The sequence below is a fragment of the Lissotriton vulgaris genome, chromosome 1_1 (genome assembly GCF_964263255.1).
Source record: "Lissotriton vulgaris chromosome 1_1, aLisVul1.2, whole genome shotgun sequence".
Lineage (NCBI taxonomy): Eukaryota > Metazoa > Chordata > Amphibia > Caudata > Salamandridae > Lissotriton > Lissotriton vulgaris.
The window spans coordinates 2101046342-2101063815 of record NC_141685.1 but is presented as its reverse complement, the minus strand read 5'-3'; the positions used below and the strand labels follow the sequence as shown (position 1 = coordinate 2101063815).

General features: G+C 39.3%; 1 protein-coding gene across 1 annotated transcript in view; it reads left to right on the top strand.

Moving 5' to 3' along the window:
* DYRK4 (dual specificity tyrosine phosphorylation regulated kinase 4) overlaps positions 1–17474 on the top strand; it is a 798647-nt gene that overhangs the window by 216124 nt on the left and 565049 nt on the right. The window lies entirely within an intron of this gene.

The following is a 17474-nucleotide window of genomic DNA, read 5'->3' as shown; positions in this document are numbered from 1 at the left end:
GAGGTTAAGGCATTGTGTAATGGTAGAACGTCCACTGCAGAAGCCATACTGGGAGATGGACATAATGCTGTTTTCCAGCGCTCAGTCAGAGAGCCTCCTCAGTAGGATTCTTCCCGCTATTTTGACCATAGAATCAATTAATGAGATGGGTCTATGACAAAGAGGGCTACCCTTGTCCCCCTTCTTAAAGACTGGGACAATCGTTGACACCCCCATGACTTGGGGCGGCCCATTTTGGCCGCAACGTTAAAGACCGGTTCTAATATTGGTGCCCAAAAGCTTGACCATGTTTTGAACATTATCTGTGTTAGTTTTTCTAAAGCTTAGAGTCTTCAGTTTGTCTACTACTCTCATATTGAGCTCTACGAAACTCTTCCAGTTCTATTTCCTTCTCCTGTTCTTTCCTGAGCTTATAAATTCTTTTCTTTTCCCTCACAAATTTCTTTCTCTTGTGTAACACGCAACTAATTTTTAATAAAAGTATCACTATGGCTATAACTATTACAGGATAAAGTATTTTCCCAATGATTGAACTACCAATCTCTTGGAACCAGCGTTTAATTGTTGCAAATCTTACAGCCAAGCGCTCTGTAAAACTCTCATCTTCAACAGGTTCAATTTCAGCATGTAATTCTATTAAATTCTTTATATACATTTCTATATCTCTACTTATATCTGGTATAAAAGTACACTAGTGCTGGACATGCAATATCCCACAAACTCCTCCCTCTTTTGCTAGCAGAATGTCTAGAGCAAGACGGTTCTGCATTACCATGGATCTCATGGCAACAAGTTCAGTGTCAACTAATTGAAATCCACTTGCAGTGTCTGTTGACAATCTGTCAACAATTGTAGATACTTTTATGATTTTATTTGCATTTAGGGTCATTCCCACCATAGGTATTATTGCACCAAATATATATCCTATAATGTCTGTAAAGCTTTCTCTTTTAAATCTACTCAGATGATCACCAATTTCAAATGAACCCTTTGAATTTCTATCTTCATGGAATACCTTTGGGAAAACTAAACCAACAAAACAGGTCCCATACCAATGTTTGGGAAGACTGTAATAGGCTTTATTCCCACAAATGAAATAAATTCCAGGAAAAATTGGATCTTTGCCCCCTTTAAATCCCCAACCCCCTATAATACGATAGGTATCTTCACATTGACTTGCACCTACAAAATAATTGTCATATAACGTGTTATCTCTCCTAATGCAAAGCTTTCCTCTATCAGGTTTATCTATGTTAATAGCAACATTTTCATTTCTTCCATTAAGTTTCTCGTCCTCCTTTTGCCAAAACTTAGACTTGGTATGATTCGTCATCATGTTTCTCTTATAAATTGCTCTTCTCTCTTCCACCATAATTAACAATGTCTTTTCTTCTGTTCTCAACTTAAATGGTAGATTATTTTTAAAAGCATACTCGTAATTGAGTTCACCAGTCACTAAGAAAAATTCCCTCATCTGTTTCGCAGGTCTCACTTTGTTTAAGCTATATACAACTTTGAGATTTGCCAATATTTCATCAAAGTCAGAATAATAATATTCCAACCGACCAGTTTCATAAAACAAACTTGTTAATACACTGCAAGTAATGCCATAAGTAAGGGGAAGCATATTATACGTAACCCCATCCGAAACTGAAGCAGGTAATTTCACACTGATATAACAATCCTGACATTCATCACTTTGACATATTCAGAAAGAAGTCTAGAAAAAGTATTACTAGAAAAATCACCAACAGATCTATCTTGGTGGATCTCTAGTTTGTGCCCAATGACTCTATTAGTTCTGCCTGCTTCATCATGAACAACTTGTTTAGTCTCAGCTTTACTAGTCATATTAGCTTTGTACGTTTCTTTGTCAATACCAAAAGGGAAAATGACAGCTAAAATTAACCAGACCAAAATTATTAAAATCACACAAATAGAAGACATTTTGCAACTCCTTCTTAAAATAGAGCATCTCGAATTATTGTTAGAATTAGGCATCTTTTACTTGAGACAAGAGCCTTTCAGAAAAAACAAAAATTTAAAAATTTTAAAAATCACTAAATATACACTTTTAAAAATCACTAAATATACACCCCCTTTAAAACTTTTTTTTAAAGAATCCACTAACAGCTTTTCTTCGACCTTACGTCTTACAATGTATTTTTCCAGCTAACACAATTTCTTCGCACTTGTGTCACCTAACACATTTTCTTCGACCTTATGTCAACTACAATTTTAACCTAAAGTGAAAACAAACGTAATCAATGTCACTTGTGTCATCAAACTCTTCCTGACTACTGCTGCTCACCTCCACTACTGGTGGAATAATTATATAGGTCCATTCAGGTGACTTATACTTTTGATTTGGCTTGAATGCTCTTTTTCCCCTACTGCTAATCACTTCTATTTTCTTTCCTGCTTGATTTTTCTTATCCAATTCACTTTTCTGACTCGAAATTTCATTAATTTGTTCTTTTGATTTATTCACTAATTTGAATTTCAGGCCTTCATTCTCACTTGGCCAACTATCTCCATTTCTGAATAATTTCTTCTTTGGCTCAGATTGATTGCATTCAGTCCTCCAAGCTCTTTTTCTGAATTCTTTCACTTTAGATTCTTCATCACTTTCATCAGTTTCACTTTCTGTTTCTGAGACTTGAATTCTAGATTCAGGTACTTCTTTACTCGGCAGCTTCACTCCGTTAGGAACATAATCCTTATAGCTGGTACTAGATAATTTGTCTCCTTCTTCTTCTTGAATTACTTCCAATCCACCATTTTCAGAATTTCCGTTCCTTCTTCCAGAGCTTCCAGTCTGCTTTTCAATACTTTCCTGATCTTGAATCACTTCTTGATCAGACTCTTTTTCTGCTTCTTTGTCTAGCAGATCTTCATCGTTTTCAGAGTCTACTATCACAATTTCCAGATCTTTTTCATTTGTTGCCTGATTCACATTGGCATTTTCCAGATCTCGACTTTCTTGTCGATCTTTAGTATCTGGATTTTCAGGTTCCTCTTCAGAATCTGAATTATTTATTTATTTATTATTACATTTATTGAGCGCGCAGCTACCCGGAGGCTTCCCGGCGCTAATCAATTGAATCAATTGTTGTATCACCTTCTTCGTCAGAATTCTCAGGTGGTGGCACTCGAATAGTATGACTAGCATGAATCCATCTTTTCACACCTCTACACTTCACTGCATTTGTTGTGACAAGAATCACTTGTCTCGCTTTCTGCCACCTGGGTACCAGACAATTTCTCCTTTGATGAACCTTTGTCCTCACCCAATCTCCTGCCAATAGATCATGAGCCTGTTCTTTTTCTCTTGTAAGTACCTCAGTTCCCACCTGATGGAACACAGAAGTCACTACGTCAGAAAGGTTTTTGCAATACTCCATAACTGCACTTTCATTAATGCTAAGTACTTTTTCAACTGGAACAAATGCTTGTCTCATTACTCTGCCCATGAGAATATCATGAGGACTTAAACCAGTTTTTCTATCTGGAGTACTTCTTAAAGACATTAAGACAAGTGGAAGTGCGTCAGTCCACTTCATTCCTGTAACCAAGCACATTTTGGCAAGTCTATTTTTGATAGTACCATTGACTTGCTCAACAAAACCTGATGCTTCTGGTCTGTAAGCACAGTGCAGCTTTTGTTTTATACCAAGTGCTTCACAAATCATCTGTAACAATCTGTTTTCAAAATGTGTGCCGCGATCAGTTTCAACCGTCACTGGAAATCCATACCTAGGTATGATCTCTCTCAAAAGCAATTTTGCCACAGTAACGGAATCATTGTGACGAGTCGGGAAAGCTTCCACCCATCTTGAAAACAGACAGATTATCATTAGGACATATCTTAATCTGTTTTGAGGAGGCATATCAATGAAATCCATCTGTAACCTGGTAAAAGGACCACCCTCCCGTCCTATGGTTCCCAGGCTCACAACTGTTTTTCTGTTTGGATTAATCTGTTGACAAATCAAGCATCTTTGGCAAAAAGATTCTGCAATAATGCTGAATTTTGGGTTGTACCATATCTGCCTAAACAACCTAATCATCGAATCTCTGCCTAAATGACCTGGACCATGATACATTCGTGCCATGTCAGCAATCATGCAGTTTGGCATTACTGGTCTGTCATCTTTGTAAACCCAAATTTCATCCTCTTCTCGTTGTCTGTAACCTGCTTTTAGCCATGTGTCTTTTTCCTCATCATCTGCCTCATCTTGTAAATCTTTAACGCCTTGCCATGTCTCAACTACAGATATTAGCATAAGTGAGTTCAAAACATGTTCATTGTCTTTTTCCGATTAATAGACATATTGTTTTTCGCTCAAAATTTGGCGATTTCATCAGCTTAAGCATTACCTTTAGTCATATAATCATTTCCCTTTTTATGTGCTGTGCATTTTACCACGAGAAAATTACAAAAAACAATTTGATGGACAGAATGTAGATCAATGTCTTACATTCACCCCAGTACAAGGATCTGGGCCTAAATCCATCGTTTTTTGCACTCCACACCACCCTGGGTCAGATAATGGCTTTATGCAAATCAGCTCTGACCCTGTGCCCCATGGGAACAGTCCAGTCCGAACTACAACAGCCATATCTTTCCAAGACCGGAATCAAGCATCCGAGGACCGGACCGGTTCCGAGGTAACACCTCTTATCAGCCCGGCTAGCTTGACTCCAGTGGTGTGGAGGCTCTGGGACCCACGTCTGAGCTACCCCAGTACACTCAGGGAGAAAATTACAAAAAACAATTTGATTGAAAGAATGTAGATCAATGTCTTACATTCACCCCAGTAGAAGGATCTGGGCCTAAATCCATCGTTTTTTGCACTCCACACCACCCTGGGTCAGATAATGGCTTTATGCAAATCAGCTCTGACCCTGTGCCCCATGAGAACAGTCCAGTCTTAACTACAACAGCCATATCTTTCCCAGACCGGAATCAAGCATCCGAGGACCGGACCGGTTTCGAGGTAACACCTCTCATCAGCCCGGCTAGCTTGACTCCAGTGGTGTGGAGGCTCTGGGACCCACGTCTGAGCTACCCCAGTACACTCAGGGAGAAAATTACAAAAAACAATTTGATGGACAGAATGTAGATCAATGTCTTACATTCACCCCAGTACAAGGATCTGGGCCTAAATCCATCGTTTTTTGCACTCCACACCACCCTGGGTCAGATAATGGCTTTATGCAAATCAGCTCTGACCCTGTGCCCCATGGGAACAGTCCAGTCCGAACTACAACAGCCATATCTTTCCCAGACCGGAATCAAGCATCCGAGGACCGGACCGGATTCGAGGTAACACCTCTCATCAGCCCGGCTAGCTTGACTCCAGTGGTGTGGGGGCTCTGGGACCCACGTCTGAGCTACCCCAGTACACTCAGGGAGAAAATTACAAAAAACAATTTGATGGACAGAATGTAGATCAATGTCTTACATTCACCCCAGTACAAGGATCTGGACCTAAATCCATCGTTTTTTGCACTCCACACCACCCTTGGTCAGATAATGGCTTTATGCAAATCAGCTCTGACCCTGTGCCCCATGGGAACAGTCCAGTTCGAACTACAACAGCCATATCTTTCCCAGACCGGAATCAAGCATCCAAGGACTGGACCTGTTTCGAGGTAACACCTCTCATCAGCCCGGCTAGCTTGACTCCAGTGGTGTGGAGGCTCTGGGACCCACGTCTGAGCTACCCCAGTACACTCAGGGAGAAAATTACAAAAAACAATTTGATGGACAGAATGTAGATCAATGTCTTACATTCACCCCAGTACAAGGATCTGGGCCTAAATCCATCGTTTTTTGCACTCCACACCACCCTGGGTCAGATAATGGCTTTATGCAAATCAGCTCTGACCCTGTGCCCCATGGGAACAGTCCAGTCCGAACTACAACAGCCATATCTTTCCAAGACCGGAATCAAGCATCCGAGGACCGGACCGGTTCCGAGGTAACACCTCTTATCAGCCCGGCTAGCTTGACTCCAGTGGTGTGGAGGCTCTGGGACCCACGTCTGAGCTACCCCAGTACACTCAGGGAGAAAATTACAAAAAACAATTTGATTGAAAGAATGTAGATCAATGTCTTACATTCACCCCAGTAGAAGGATCTGGGCCTAAATCCATCGTTTTTTGCACTCCACACCACCCTGGGTCAGATAATGGCTTTATGCAAATCAGCTCTGACCCTGTGCCCCATGAGAACAGTCCAGTCTTAACTACAACAGCCATATCTTTCCCAGACCGGAATCAAGCATCCGAGGACCGGACCGGTTTCGAGGTAACACCTCTCATCAGCCCGGCTAGCTTGACTCCAGTGGTGTGGAGGCTCTGGGACCCACGTCTGAGCTACCCCAGTACACTCAGGGAGAAAATTACAAAAAACAATTTGATGGACAGAATGTAGATCAATGTCTTACATTCACCCCAGTACAAGGATCTGGGCCTAAATCCATCGTTTTTTGCACTCCACACCACCCTGGGTCAGATAATGGCTTTATGCAAATCAGCTCTGACCCTGTGCCCCATGGGAACAGTCCAGTCCGAACTACAACAGCCATATCTTTCCCAGACCGGAATCAAGCATCCGAGGACCGGACCGGATTCGAGGTAACACCTCTCATCAGCCCGGCTAGCTTGACTCCAGTGGTGTGGGGGCTCTGGGACCCACGTCTGAGCTACCCCAGTACACTCAGGGAGAAAATTACAAAAAACAATTTGATGGACAGAATGTAGATCAATGTCTTACATTCACCCCAGTACAAGGATCTGGACCTAAATCCATCGTTTTTTGCACTCCACACCACCCTTGGTCAGATAATGGCTTTATGCAAATCAGCTCTGACCCTGTGCCCCATGGGAACAGTCCAGTTCGAACTACAACAGCCATATCTTTCCCAGACCGGAATCAAGCATCCGAGGACTGGACCTGTTTCGAGGTAACACCTCTCATCAGCCCGGCTAGCTTGACTCCAGTGGTGTGGAGGCTCTGGGACCCACGTCTGAGCTACCCCAGTACACTCAGGGAGAAAATTACAAAAAACAATTTGATGGACAGAATGTAGATCAATGTCTTACATTCACCCCAGTACAAGGATCTGGGCCTAAATCCATCGTTTTTTGCACTCCACACCACCCTGGGTCAGATAATGGCTTTATGCAAATCAGCTCTGACCCTGTGCCCCATGGGAACAGTCCAGTCCGAACTACAGATCTTTGGACTGGGGTGAATGTGTGACATTGATCCACATTCTGTCCATCACCTGTTTTGTGTGCATTTTACCACAGCAATTTTCTCTGGTAACTGAATGCCATTGATCAATCTTTTGATCAGCTTTGCATTTCTGATTGGTGTTCCCGCAGAAGTTAAATAACCTCTTTGAGACCAGAGCTGGCCATAGTCATGGACTACACCGTACTCATACTGACTATCAGTCACTATGGTAATTTTCAATCCTGTTGCTCTTTCACATACACGAATCAAAGCAATCAATTCTGCTATTTGAGCTGAACGAATTCCTTTGAGATAAGAAGCTTCAACCACATTTGCAACTGTACAGACTGAATATGCTGCATTCAGAATGCCTTGATCCGTTCTCAAACATGAGCCATCAACAAAATAAACAAAATCAGATTCAGGCAATGGAACATCTTTAATGTCCTGCCTAGGTTTGGTGTAATATTCTAAAAAATCCAGACATTCAAGGTCCATCAGGCAATAATGTGGATGGATTTAAATTCACACATTTTGCAATTGAAACGTTATCTGATCCCAGAATAACCTTTTCATATTTTGTCAATCTGTTGCTCGTTAAGTGCTGATTTTTACTTCTGGTAAGAAGAATCTCAACTGAATGGGGAACATATACTTTTACAGGAAACCCCATTATTATCCCTTCACTTTGTTCGAGACTCACACTTGTTGCAGCCACTGCTTTTAAGCAACCTGGTAATGCTTTTGCAACAGGGTTAAGAACTGCTGAGAAGTAAGCAATTGGCTTTCTCAGTTTTTCATGTCTTTGAATCAAAACTGATAATGCACATCCTTCCCTTTCACTGCAATACAGCTCAAATTCTTTTTCATAACCTGGCATTCCCAATGCTGGTGCTTCACACAAACTTCTTTTTAATTGCTCAAAAGCCTCTGACTCAGTTTCTGTTAAGGTAATCGGGTCCTTTATGTCTGCTTTTGTCAATCTCTGCAATGGTTTTGCAATTACTGAGAATCCACTAATCCATTGACGACAATAACCTACCATTCCTAGAAACATTCTGACCTGTCTCTGTGTCTTTGTAGGTTGCATTGCTTGAATCATTTTTATTCTTTCAATCGTTACCTATCTAATTCCTTTTGCAATCCTGTGACCAAGATATTTTACTTCTTGTTTACAAAACTGTAATTTTGCAGGAGACACTCTATATCCCTCATCTGCCAAATGATTCAAAAGAGTAATTGTATCTGTCACACAGTTGTCTCGTGTTTTTGCAGCAACAAGGAGATCATCTATGTATTGCACTAATGTCAATTTACCAGGCAAATCTAGATTTTCCAGGGATTTCTTTAGCAACTGATTAAAAATAGATGGACTTTCTGTATAAACTTGTGGGATACGACACCATGCTATTATGCGCTCCTGGAATCTGAATGCAAAAATTTGTTGGCTCTCTGGGTGCAATGGAACAGTAAAGAATGCATTACAAAGATCTATAACTGTGTACCATTCTGTATCATGCGGAATCTGATAAAGAATTACCTCTGGGTTTGGTACAACTGGGCAACATGGAACAACTATTTGATTAACCTTTCCCAGGTCCTGAACAATTCTGTAAGTTCCGTTTGGCTTTTTGATTCCCATAATCGGTGAATTACATGGACTGCTCTCAATTTCTTTTAAAACACCATTTTTTTATAAATTTTTCAATTACAGGAATTACTCCCTCAATTATCTCAGCCTTCATTTTATACTGAGGAATATTCGGATAATCTGCTCCTTGTTTTACCGTAATTTGTACTGGGTCTACATGTTTCATCAAACCCATTTCATCTCCAGTTAAATCCCAAATTTTAATATTGACTGTTTCTTTTAATTCTTCAGGTAAATCATTTTTGTCAAAAGCAGAAAATAATTTACTTTCTTCTGCTTCAACCATTAACATTGTTAATTTATAAAGGCCATCCTGTTCCTCTGGAGTTTGAAGTTCAATGCCATCTGGTGAGCAATATATTTTGCAATTCATCTTGCAAAGAATGTCCCTTCCTAACAGGTTTACAGGACTGCTATCACAAACTACAAATCTATGTTTGTCCTTAAATTTTCCAATTTCAACTTTAACTGGTTCTGTTAAATCTGTTTTAATTTGTTGATTAGCTACGCCAACTACTTGGATAGTGTAAGCAGAGAGAGGCAGGTTTTCTATTTCCACTGATCTAACAGTAGAACGGGTAGCACCTGTGTCCACTAGAAAAGTGATTTCTACATCATTCACTTTACCATTAACAAATGGACCAGACTGATCTACCTCAAGATTGGCTCCAAGCACACACTCTTCCTCCTCTCTCAGGCACCCTCATAAGTAATCATCAGACTCACTTCCATCATTCTCTTTCAACCAATATTGTTGAGAAACATTCAACACATTCACTCTTGGTGATCTGTTTACCTGTTCACCACCGCAGAATCCTGTTTCTGAATTGTATCTCTGCACATTAACACAATTTGGAAGTGGCGGTTGTGGAATCTGACTCTGCTGATTCACTACCTGTCGATGTAGCTGTTGCTGCTGACTTATCTCATTTAACTATCGCTGTAGCTGTTGCTGCTGATTTATCTTGTTTAACTGTCGCTGTAGCTGTTGCTGCTGATTTACCACATTCTGCATCTGTGGATTTAATGATGTATGTTTTGAAATTTCTGGGCGGATTTTTACACTCACACTTCCAGTGTCCAATTTCGCTGCAATTAAAACATGGGAGTTCCTGCTATAATTCTTCAATATTACCCATTAATTTTGGTTTATTAAAATTACCCTTAAATTTCCCTTGATTCTGGTGAACGTTTTTGTTTTCTAAAGTTGCGATTTGTTGTTCAGCTACTTTCACCTGTGTCCACATTGCTTTGTCTTTCAGCTTCTTTTGCTTAGCGTCTATCTCATCACTGCACTATTTTGCTTTTCTCAGTATATCATCAACTGTGAGTGATTGCCAACCAACTATTTCTGATCATCTCACCAATTTCAGGTTTCAAGCTATATACAAATCTGTAAATAAAATGGCTCATATCCTTCTCACTCAGCTTCTCATAACCACTGTATTGTTTAAATACCAGGAGTAATCTTTCATAGAAGGAATGTACTGACTCTTTTGGCTCTTGATTTTAACCAATCTACTTCTTTTGGGGGAATCTTGTTTTTCAGCCACACAATTACTTTATCATACAGCTTTATAACATCAGGTGAAGGTGCACCTGTTACTTTATCTCGAATAGGTTCTTCTTTGAGCAGATCTATAGAGATTTTACATTCTGTCTAAAGATCTGAAGGAACAACAATGTCAATGAATCCATCAAGATCAATCCACAGAACTTTTGAGACTTTAACAAATCTCTCTACCTGACGATACCATTCCACAGGATTTTCTCTTAATCGAGGAAAATCATTTGTAAACAGTAAAATGTCCTGTCTTGTCCAAGGAACATGAACATACCCTCCACCGGCTATTTTCCTCATAGGAAACTCAGTTGCAATTTCCCCTCTTTCTCTTTTTTCTTCCTCTCTTTTCTTTGTCCATTTCACTCTCCATTTGCTTAATTCACCTATTCTTTTTAGAAACACTATTAACTCTTTTATATGAATTATCCTTTCTGTTGTATTCATGTTTTCAATATCTTTTTCAGAGAAATCTACTCTATATTGCTTCTGCAAATTTTTCTGTCTCATCAAATCTATATCTAATTCAGCAGCTATTTCTTCTAACAAATCATATTTATTTTTCGTTTTCCATTGTATGCTTTTGCAAAATAAACAACAATTCATCATCCTGATATAACTTTAAACTGTCAGGACCAATTCTGCCAATAAATAATTCCTCCAAATCTGCTTTCAATTTTGCAACATCAAGTAATTTAGATTCTGAGGACCTATTTATACTCCTTTCTTGAGTTCCAGAATCAGATTCTGCAACAAATGGAGATTGACCATTTGAAAAACTTTGATTAAAAGTTAAGTCTGGCATCTTTTTCTCTCGGTGAATTTCTGATAAATCTGAATACAAATTTTCAGCCAATTTCTGTATTTAAAGGGACAGTCAGAGCTGAAAGTCTAATTTCTTTTTGATCAAAAACTGGAACAACGGGTCCAATTGTTACTGGTACCGTTACTGCTTCCATGCCTTTAGTTAACTGCTGTATTAATTCTTCTTTTGATAAAAGGTATTCTGAAATACCTAGAACGTCCTCAAGTCTTTCTATTCTTTTTACATTTTTTGGGATCTCATTTCTCTGAACTGGAGTTTCAGCATAATTTCTACTTTCTCCAGATGTACTAGAATTAGTTTGTGTTTCTACTCTCTCAGGAAATTTTGCATTATTCTGATTTAATCTAAATGGGGATTCATCATTTTTCTCTAAGTGGAGCACTTAAAGAAGTTCCTTGAGGAATTCTCGGGGTAGACCATGAACAAACTGGTTGATAAGGCGGCGGTTGTTTTGATTTCGTAATGTAAATCTCTTCTAAAACTGGATCTTCTATTTCACTATCTTCACCAATATTCTTTTTCTTTGCAGAACTCCTTTGACCAGATTCTTCACTAAATCTTGCTGGGTACAAACCATTACACATGTCTGCTTGTCTCCAACGACGCATTCTATCTTCATGAGTTTCTCTGTTAATATTCATTCTAATGCCTCTTGTTACACCTCTGTTCTCCCGTTCTAAATCAAACATCTCATCCTCCCATTCAGCTAAAGCCTCAAATTGTGTAGGTCTGGGTTTTGGTACAAGAGACATCATTTTTTCTCTCAAGTTTTTCACACCATCATTTTTGGTATATTCCATCCAATTCTCCATCCAAAGGCAAGTATGATAACCAAATTCACCTTCCATATAGGCTGCGGGTGTTTCATACTTATGAAGTAATTTTCCACCTCGCGTTTCAATGTTCTTGTCACTTTTGAAAATATTTTAACATTTCTGAAACCATGAAGGCTTCTTTTCATCATACATGTAGTAATAACTCATGTTTTAATCAAATCCACTTAGTTCAAAAAGATCGTAAATATGTTCTTGTTGTTCGGCTACTCTAGCCAATCCGTGCGCGAAACTCACCAACAAGCCAATCAGGTTAAGCCACGTCACTATTCTGTTCAGCCAATAGAATTACTGTATTTCAGAATGAGCCAATCAAGTTTAAGCCTGCAAAATCACATGAGCCAATTAGTACACGAATACTGTGACGTATGCTAGCCAATCACATCGCGAACCTTGTGATGTATACTGCCGCTGCAGCTTTACCGTCTCCTATCCACTCCTTGAACTGACCCCTCCTTTACAAAATATTTTCACAGTGCCATATTTTTACAAATCTTTCAATGGAATTCAGTTAGTAACTTCACATAAACAAACCATTTGTCTGTTTTGCTAAAATAAAAAGATAGCTTTTTCAATCATTCAAGTATCTTTTCGCGCGAAATAGACAACACTATTTTCACAGAATATTTTTCTAGCATATGCAATCATACGGAAAGAATCCCTAACAATTCATACATGAAATTTATGGTAGGACTTTAACCCGCCAATAAAAATCCTCACTTGCCAGTAAGAATAAACAACGCTTCCTTACCCTTCACTCAAGCTTGGATAAATTCTACTACTCTTTTCACAGTAAGTTTTAAAACAGGACAGTTGCCCCTATGCTCAAAAGCTACGATTTCATAGACAATCCTCACTGTACATTCAACCTATCACACCTAAGATCCCTAGACTTGTGCTGTAAGTCCACAACACTAGTGATATATGACAATACCACTATTTTGAAACAGAACAAATGCACTGTGTAACCTCACTTGTCACACTACTCTTACCGGCACACTAGGAATTTTCACACTACTGGAAAAGACCTTTCGACTACATATAACAACTGAACAAACTTAACATGTTTTAGACATGTATCCTATGTATCTACATGTAGCATGTCAGTTATCATAGTAACCGTAACTCTGCTACCAGATAATTGATCCAGCGCGCCTAATGAAAAACTGCCTCACAAACGCTACTCATCTCCATAATACTCACCATTAATCATGAATCACTACCTAGGCCCATAAACTAAAGAGACAATTTTGAGCGACTGAATCATGTGACCTAATTAAAATGCTCTATTCATAAACTATTAAAAAAACTTATATACAACTGTAGTTTATTAATTCTTACCATGGTTTTGATCATTCAACATTAATTAAGTCACATAGGCGAATGGATCTAATAATGATAACTAGACCATAAATAAACAAGACCAGCTTGTCGTTTCAAAAATCTAATTAATTCACTTTATTTTATTTAAAGAAAGAGCATTCTTTATTCAGAAACCATTATTTTATTAGCAATTTGAAAGCATCATTCAAGGATAGGCTTATTAGTCTGACATTTTAAAGTAAATCATTTATCATGAATTAAAGCAAAATAAAGTTCCCATTTCCTAAATTCTATTTCCCTGTCTAAAACTCTCTTCACCTAAGGAATAATTAATAAAGACTGCTGTCCTTAAGTGCCCCAAAAGTCCAACATCACGTCATTCAGGAATCGGGAAGCAAGAGCCCCCTCTTGCCTACAGGGCCAGATTTTATACCTTTCTAACTAGCTAATCTTCTCAAAAAGTACACTTTTCCTTGCCATCAGAGTTCCCATTGGCTGACTTATGTCAGACCATCCATGTCATCATCGCTTTCAAACTATGCATGGGCTCTTCTCTAGCCCTATTGTTCGTGACATCTCACTTCCTCGAAAATGTATCAAAATAAGTTCTTTTGAGTTTCAAGTCCTGGCTTCCTTGCTTCAGCAATCCTGCTGCTTCCTGTCCTTGGACAAACTCCATGAGCCTATTATGCACGTCTTTATTTCAACAGTATTTTCTTTTGACTGAATTGTCATTGTGGTAAAACTTTCCACTTTGAGTGTGCAAGGGTCCTCTCTGGACATGTTTCAAAACCCCCATCTTTATAGGCCTAAAAGGAAGGCCTCTCACGGTAACTAGTATTTAAACAAACACAAAACAGTAATAATAAAGATTTGAAACCCACTCTGTTGCCCACCCCTATTAACCCATTAATTATGTTACCTGGCAAAGCACAAAAAGCTCTAGTGGGTTGTGCAGGTGCACACCTTCCTAAAGGGGAAGTTATTTAAATCGGTTCCTGAGAAAATATAGTATATATTAAGGGTTTGTAAAGAAAGTGCGTGCCACTCCCTATATTGGAAAACGACCCTAGTTTCCTTGTTATGACTACAAAAAGAGCTGTAGGCGAGCCCACAGGTAAGGGAATGCACAGCTAAAGGACAGAATGTCTCACACCAAGTTACACACAAGTTAACTCAAAAAGTAGAAATAAAAGCTCTAGGCACTCAAAGTTCATTTGAGATTATCAGTTACTATTGCACATAACTAATATATCATTGACAAAAATTACAAAACATTTCTATTAAATGAAAACATCATAGTCTCCTGATGATTCTTCTCAAGACACTCAAAACATATCAGCAAAAATCCTATAATTCATTGTAAATGTCATTCTCTTTAAAAATCCCAATGCATTTCGGGTTAATTGAAAAAACCCTTTGTCAGGGGAACAGATGCTTGTATGAGTCGATCTTCAAAAGAAGAGGTGTATCCACAGTAATCTAGAACACAACAATCTGCAGTAAGTGTACTGCTAAGATATGTAGGATTTGCACCCAGAAATGTGTAAGATAGAAAGGATGTTGTAGCGCATAGCTGGGGGTATATGGAGAAAAGACCTGAATATCCCAAGAAGTGAAACGGGGACAGAGTGGATAACAGAAGATAAAACTTGCCTGGGTACTTGGGAAAACATCTTCTATGGAAGAAACGAAATGCCAACTCGAGGGTGAATCATGAAGATAATCTACAAAATGTAAACTGCCCTCATAAGAAGCCTGCTGTTTAAGAGGCAATCCGATCGAGTCATATGAGGAAAAATAAAGAGCTTACCAAAAGGTTTATAATAGCTCTCGTCCGTCGGTGCTCGGGGTGAGCGCTATGCTCAGTCAACAGTGCACTGCGGTCTCCTCGTCCGTCGGTACTCGGGGCGAGGAGTGTTGTTAAAATCTAAAATCAAAGCGCGAAAGTTAATAAACTTTGCGCGCAAGAGTTGCCAGCTACGTGATAAACATCAATACAGTAAAAACCTACCCGTAGTGTAGGAGATGTAGAAGTTGGTGCTCGCCGATGTGTTCACTGAACGCGAACGCGGAGGTCTGTATGCTATCCCAGAGTGCTCAGAGCACTTAAAGGGAAAGAGACTTTTTAATGTGCGAATAATGACGTGGGGATGGGAAAAAAGACCCGAGGGTTAAGACGATGAGGAAAACAATATAAACTGCAATGCAATGTGGGGAATGGCGGGAGAGTTGTCTGATAGGGAGAAGGCTGTAGATAATAAGGGTGCATATGGAAAATAAAAAGTGTAGGGACAGAATGTGATAATTAACGTGGTGAAAAACCAAACGTGGTGAAAAGAAGAATACATGGATAGGGAAGAAGAAAGAAAGCATGTCCCCAAAATTGTGTGCACTAAAAGCTCAAGACAGGGTGCAAATCCTGTACAGTTGATAGAAAATATCAAAGTTACATTCAGTGTTTATTACAAAAAACATAGCATTTCGTAATGATCGTTAAGCCCATTCGGGGCCAAAGTGCATAGGGTTTTTATCCAGTAAGTCTCTCTGCGGGCTAATGCTGTGTTAATATCTACACCAGGGGTCTTTTTAACACATTCAAGAATGGTGTAACGTAGTTGAGGTATAGTGTGACCCGCCGTGTCCCAATGTACTGCCAATGGAGAGGTGGTATTTTTGTTTCTAATAAGGCTTTTGTGCTCTATAATGCGTGTCTTAATTTTTCTGCTGGTTCTGCCTACGTACACGAGGCCACAAGGGCATTTTATTGCATATATTACTTGTTCCGTGTTACAGTTGGACGTGTGGTTGAGTTTTAATTTTTTGCCCGTTTTTGGATGTGTAAAGATATCTCCTTGAATTGCATTGCCGCATTGGCCACAATTGTGACATTTCATCATTCCCTTAAAACCTCCTTTGGGTTTTTCTTCCTGAGGTTTTAACATTTCCCGTAGATTTTTAGATCTTTGGTGTGCGAATAATGGTGGTTCCAAAAATATGTTTTGAAAATCAGGTTCGTTCTCAATGATCTCCCAACGTTTTTTGATTATTGTTTTTATTAGAGGAGCCTGTGTGGAATTTTTTAGTACGAATACTTCTTTGCATGATGATGTTTTTGCGGAGGCTTGTAATAAGTCCTTCCTGGGTTTTTGGTCAACTTGTTCTTCAGCTTGGTTAAGTATCCTCAATGGGTATCCTCTTGCTAGATATTTACGTTTTTGATCTTGGATGTTGGTTTTACATAGTTGTGCATCCGAAGTGATCCTTTTGATACGCATGAATTGGGAGATGGGAAGGTGTTTTCTGAGTGAAAATGGGTGACCGCTTGTGAAATGTAATGCACTGTTCACATGTGTCGGTTTGGTGTACACTGATGTCATTAGGCCTTTAGTAGTCTTGCAAATTTGTATATCCAAAAAGTTTATCTTGTCTCTCTGGATGTTATGAGTGAATTGAATCCTCGGGTTATGTGAATTCAAGATTTTGATTGAATCTTCAAGTAGCTGTCTTTGACCATTCCATATAACAAGAATGTCATCAATGTAGCTGAGAATAGACACTGCGTTGTTTTGCCAAGTTGGATTAGTGAGCATATGCTGGTGTTCGAAATAAGCCATGTAGGTGTTGGCAATCGAGGGAGCTCCAGGAAAGCCCATGGATGTACCCGTCTTCTGTAGGTAAAATTGATTTTGCCAAAGGAAATAACTATGGTACAGTGAAAAGTGCAATACTTCAAGAAGGAAGATGGCTAATTCAGATGGTATAGTAGAAGCCAGCAATCTCCATTCCACTGCCTCTAGACCTTCATTGTGTGCTATTGAAGTGTAGAGAGCCACAACATCTATTGTGCATAATAGAGTGTCGCAGTTCACCAGATGATCAATTGCCTCCAGTGTTAAGAGACAGTCTGTTGTGTCTCGTATGTAGGTCTCCCAGGTTTGTACCAGTGGCTGCAGGTGGTGATCCACGAAATGTCCAATTGCTTCGTGTATTGAGTTGCATCCGGCCACTATAGGTCTAAAAGGTGGTCT